Source organism: Pelophylax lessonae, assembly GCF_965119305.1.
Source record: "Pelophylax lessonae genome assembly, chromosome: 10".
NCBI classification, from domain to species: domain Eukaryota; kingdom Metazoa; phylum Chordata; class Amphibia; order Anura; family Ranidae; genus Pelophylax; species Pelophylax lessonae.
In genome coordinates, this window is record NC_138777.1 from 218,104,364 (window position 1) to 218,110,571 (window position 6,208).

Below are 6,208 nucleotides of genomic sequence, written 5' to 3' on the forward strand. Positions count from 1 at the left end.
TGATAGGTACTCAGGTGGCACTGATGGGCATTAATAGGTGACACTGATGGGCATTAATAGGCGGCACTGATAGATGGAATTGATAGGCACTCATAGGTGGCACTGATGGGCATTAATAGGCAGCACTGATGGGCATTTATGGGCGGCACTGATAGAAGGCATTGATAGGCACTGATAGGTGGCACTGATGGGTATTAATATGTGGCACTGATGGGCATTGATAGGCGGAACTGAAAGACGGCATTGATAGGCACTGATAGGTGGCACTGATGGGCATTATTAAGTGGCACTGATGGGCATTGATAGACAGCACAGGTGGGCACTGATAGGTGGCACTTATTGGCAGCACTGATGGGCACTGATTGGCAGCACAGTTGGGGCTGCATTGATAATCAGTGCCCTGATTATTAGGCAGATGTGCCCTTTCACACTAGTCGGTTACCAGCTCTCTCCTCACGCTGTGACAGCATGAGGAAAGGAATGTTGATAATGACGACAATTGTCTTTACATCATGATCAGCTGTGATTGAACACAGCTGATCATGTTGTAAAGAGCCGCTGTGATTATCTCTTTACACTGATCACAGAGCACGTCACAGTGGGCACACGGGGGCAGTTCTGAGAGGACTTTAATAGACGTCATCACAGAACTGGACGGCTGCACTGTAGCCGTCATTCGGCTATAGCGGGGTCAGGAAGTGGCTAAAATGCTATTAAAGGTTTGGCTTTTAAAAAAAAAATTAAATAAATAAATAAACATGCCATACCTGCTCTGTGCAGTGATTTTGAACATAGCAGCCCGACCCTCTTCTTCTAGGGTCCCCCTGCCGGTGTTCCTGGCTCCTACCCCTTGATCAGTGCCCCCAATAGCAAGTCGCTTGCTATGGGGGCACTGGTGCGTGCTCACTCCTAAGCCCTGCTCCATGCATCCTTAAGACACATTGAGCCGTGGCTTGGCCCCGCCTCACGCTGATTGGCTTACTAGCTGTGATTGACATGGTCAGCAACAATAAGTAGGTCGTGATGATTAAATGATCCTTAATTGGCACTAAGGGGCCCAAAGTGGGCCAAGAAAATACCCCCACATCATTACACCCCCACCACCAGCATGAGCCATTGATACAAGGCAGGATGGATCCACGATTTCATGTTGTTTATGCCAAATTCTGACCCTACCATCTGAATGTTGCATCTAAAATCAAGACTCATTAGACAGGGCAATGTTTTTCCAATCTTCTATTGTCAAATTTTGGTGAACTTGTGTGAATTGTGGCCTCAGTTTCCTGTTCTTAGCTGACAGGAGTGGCACCCCGATGTGGTCTTCTGCTCCTCTAGTCCATCTGCTTCAAAGTTCGAAGTGTTGTGTGTTCGGAGATGGTATTCTGCATACCTTGGTTGTAACAAGGGGTTATTTGAGTTACTGTTGACTTTCTATCATCTGGAACCAGTCTGCTCATTCTCCTCTGGCCTCTTGAAACAGCAAAGCATTTTTCTCCACACAACTGCCGCTCACTGGATATTTTCTCTTTTTTGGATCATTCTCTATAAACCCTAGAGATGGTTATGTGTGAAAATACGAGTAGATCAGCAGTTTTTAAAAAAATACTCAGACCAGCCCGTCTGGTACCAACAACCATGGCACTTTCAAATCACTTTAATCCCCTTTCTTCCCCTTTCTGATGCTCGGCTTCAGCAAGTCGCCTTCCCCACGACTAGATGCCTAAATGCATTGTGATTGGCTGATTAGCAATTTGTGTTACCAAGCAATTGAACAGTTGTACCTAATAAAGAGGCCGGTGAGTGTATAATCCAATACATCTGTTATCGTGCTGCAAGAGATTCTGCATGTTTTCAAAATAAGCAAAAATAACCCAATAGAGATAAACATATTATAGCGGATCGATATCTATAATGTAAGGTTGGTCATGGTAAGTAGACGTTAAGCACCTGTAATAGTCTCACTTTAGTATTGATTTGGTGACATGTTCAATCACCGTTATTTAACTACTTTACTGTCTGCTAGAAATAAGAAGATAGATGTGTGGTGTCTGACATGAATAATGACGCTCCCACATCCTGGGAATATCAGCACACTGAGAACAATGTTTTCATAAGAAGATGGAGAACGGAGGAAAATAGAAAATGAGTCGGCAATAGAAAAGAAAAACAGAGAAAGAGATGGAGAGAGAAAGAGGGAGGGAGGGAGGGAGAGAGAAAGAAAGAGGGAGAGTGAAGAGAGAGAAATAGGGTGCATGATAAGGAGGAGAATGAAGAGAGAGTGTGAGAGAGGGAGAGAAAGGAGGGGAAAGGAAAGAAAGAAAGAAAGAAAGAAAGAAAGAAAGAAAGAAAGAAAGAAAGAAAGAAAGAATGAAATAATGAACGAGGAAGAGTGGGAAACATGAGGGAGAAGAAAAAGAGAGAGAAGGGGAGAGACATGAGGGAGTGTAGGAAGGAAGAGGGAGAGAAAGAGAGAGCAGGGGGGTTTGGGTGAAGACACTGTCAGATTTGTAATATCAGACTGGGGGGGGGGGGGGCTTAAGGTGAAGACACTGTCAGACTGGGGGGGGGGGGGGGGGTTGGGTTGAAGACACTGTCAGATTTGTAATATCAGACTGGGGGGGGGGGGGGTCTAGGTGAAGACACTGTCAGACTGGGGGGGGGGTTGGGGGTGAAGACACTGTCAGATTTGTAATATCAGACTGGGGGGGGGGGGGTTGGGGTGAAGACACTGTCAGATTTGTAATAGTACACTGGGGGGAGGGGTGTTGGGGTGAAGACACTGTCAGATTTGTAATATCAGGCTGGGGGGGCTGTTGGAGGCAAAGACACTGACAGATTTGTAATATTAGACAAGGGGGGAGGGGGTGCAGGGGTGAAGGCACTGCCAGATTTCTAATATCAGACTGTGGGGGGGTGGGGGAAGGAGACACTGTCAGGTTTGTAATATCAGACTGGGGGGGGGGGGCTTAAGGTGAAGACACTGTCAGACTGGGGGGGGGGGGTTGGGGTGAAGACACAAGACACTGTCAGATTTGTAATATCAGACTGGGGGGGGGGGGGGTCTAGGTGAAGACACTGTCAGATTTGTAATATCAGACTGGGGGGGGGGGGTCTAGGTGAAGACACTGTCAGACTGGGGGGGGGGGTTGGGGTGAAGACACTGTCAGATTTGTAATATCAGAGTGTGGGGGGGGGGGGGTTGAAGACACTGTCAGATTTGTAATATCAGACTGGGGGGGGGGGGGCTTAAGGTGAAGACACTGTCAGACGGGGGGGGGGGGGGTTGGGGTGAAGACACAAGACACTGTCAGATATGTAATATCAGACTGGGGGGGGGGGGTCTAGGTGAAGACACTGTCAGACTGGGGGGGGGGGGGGTTGGGGTGAAGACACTGTCAGATTTGTAATATCAGACTGGGGGGGGGGGGGGGGGTTGGGGTGAAGACACTGTCAGATTTGTAATATCAGACTGGGGGGGGGGGGTCTAGGTGAAGACACTGTCAGACTGGGGGGGGGGGGTTGGGGTGAAGACACTGTCAGATTTGTAATATCAGAGTGTGGGGGGGGGGGTTGAAGACACTGTCAGATTTGTAATATCAGACTGGGGGGGGGGGGCTTAAGGTGAAGACACTGTCAGACGGGGGGGGGGGGTTGGGGTGAAGACACAAGACACTGTCAGATATGTAATATCAGACTGGGGGGGGGGGGTCTAGGTGAAGACACTGTCAGACTGGGGGGGGGGGGTTGGGGTGAAGACACTGTCAGATTTGTAATATCAGACTGGGGGGGGGGGGGGTTGGGGTGAAGACACTGTCAGATTTGTAATATCAGACTGGGGGGGGGGGGTTGGGGTGAAGACACTGTCAGATTTGTAATAGTACACTGGGGGGGAGGGGTGTTGGGGTGAAGACACTGTCAGATTTGTAATATCAGGCTGGGGGGGGGGGGGGGGGCTGTTGGAGGCAAAGACACTGACAGATTTGTAATATTAGACTAGGGGGGAGGGGGTGCAGGGGTGAAGGCACTGCCAGATTTCTAATATCAGACTGTGGGGGGGGGGGGGGAGGAGACACTGTCAGGTTTGTAATATCAGACTGGGGGGGATTGGGGTGAAGACACTGTCAGATTTGTAATATTAGTCCGGGGGGGGGGGGGGGTGTCGGGGTGAAGACACTGTCAGATTTGTAATATAAATTGGGGGGGGGGGGTGTTGGGGTGAAGACATAGTCGGATCTGTAATATTAGACTGGGGGGGAGGGAGGGGGGGGGTGCTGGGGTGAAGCCACTGTCAGATTTGTAATTTCAGACTGTGGGGGGGGGGGGGTGTTGGGGGTGAATACACTGTCAGATTTGTAATTTCAGACTGTGGGGGGGGGGGGGGTGTTGGGGTGAATATACTGTCAGATTTGTAATATCAGACTGGGGGGGATGGGTGTTGGGGTGAATATACTGTCAGATTTGTAATATCAGACTGGGGGGGGGGGTGGGTGTTGGGGTGAATACACTGTCAGATTTGTAATATCAGACTCTGGGGGGGTGTTGATGGAAGGCTCTATCACATTGGTGCACGGATACTTTAATTAATGGACAGAAATTTCAGATGTAGGGCCGCAGGGCTCAGCAAGATTCCCTCTACATTATCCCGATCAGTGGGAGGTGGGTCAGTGGTTAAATACACCAAATGAATTACAATGGAAGTCTTGATCTCTTGGCATCAAACAGCTGCATAATTCTGCTGCCTTGCAAACTGAGAGATGAATGAAGAAAATGAGTGCAGATCAGATCAGGGCTGAATGATGTGTGATGGCTGTATAGACAATCAGGACAATCACAATCGGTGGCAGTCTGTGAATATTATGCATGCCTCCTGCCTCATCTGTCACCCTCCTCCTCAGATTAGACATGATGGCATTATAGGACGAAGAAAGAAACTTAATTTGGCATGTTGATCTAGTCTTATTTTATATTCTCTGTGCTTAAATACAACTTCAACAGCAAAGTACACAGCTGTAAAAAATACATAAGAATATTGGCTTACATAGCAACATATTCCCAGATCTGCTCAGCCAGTTTTGTTATGCAGTCACCCCTACCAGGCAATGTAGTCAAGTTGATGACCCATCTTTTGTCCATTGTGGCCAAGCAAAAAAGCTACGTCACTGGCTGGTAACTGGATAGTGAAGGAACACCACTATACTATTGTAATCACCAATCTGCTCCATTCTTTTCTTTGTCAGCAAGCTCCCAGGGTAATTCTGAGAGCACTGTATGGGACAATAGAACCCAACTGGGTTACTTAAGTGCCCCCACCTGGGCTTGATGTGTTATAAATGACAAGAATTTAGGAGCTCATACCAGCAATATTTAAAAATATAAAGAACACTATATTAACAAAAGTATTGGGACACCGAACTTTACACACACGTAAACTAGACATCTCAGTTATAGTCTGTAGGGTTCAATATTGGGTTGGCCCACTATTTGCAGCTATAACAGCTTTGTAATCTGGCACCAATGCTAGGAGCTATTGCTGCGTAAACTGGCACCAATACTATGGGTTATTACTGTGTAAACTGGCACCAATACTAGGGGCTATTACTACGTAATCTGGCACCAATGCTAGGAGCTATTGCTACATAAACTGGCACCAATACTAGGGGTTATTACTGTGTAAACTGGCACCAATACTAGGGGTTATTACTGTGTAAATTGGCACCAACGCTAGGAGCTATTGCTGCGTAAACTGGTATCAATACTAGGGGCTATTGCTGCGCAAACTGGCACTAATACTAGGCTTTATTACTGCGTAAACTGGCACCAATACTAGGGGCTATTACTACGTAATCTGGCACCAATGCTAGGAGCTATTGCTGCATAAACTGGCACCAATACTAGGGGTTATTACTTTGTAAACTGGCACCAATACTAGGGGTTATTACTGCGTAAACTGGCACAAATACTAAGGGCTATTACTGCGTAAACTGGCACCAATACTAGGGGTTATTACTGTGTAAACTGTCACCAACTCTAGGAGCTATTGCTGCGTAAACAGGTACCAATACTGGGGGTTATTACTGCGTAAACTGGCACCAATACTAGGGACTATTGCTGTGCAAACTGGCACTAATACTAGGCTTTATTACTGTGTAAACTGGCACCAATACTAGGGGCTATTACTACGTAATCTTGCCCCAATGCTAGGAGCTAT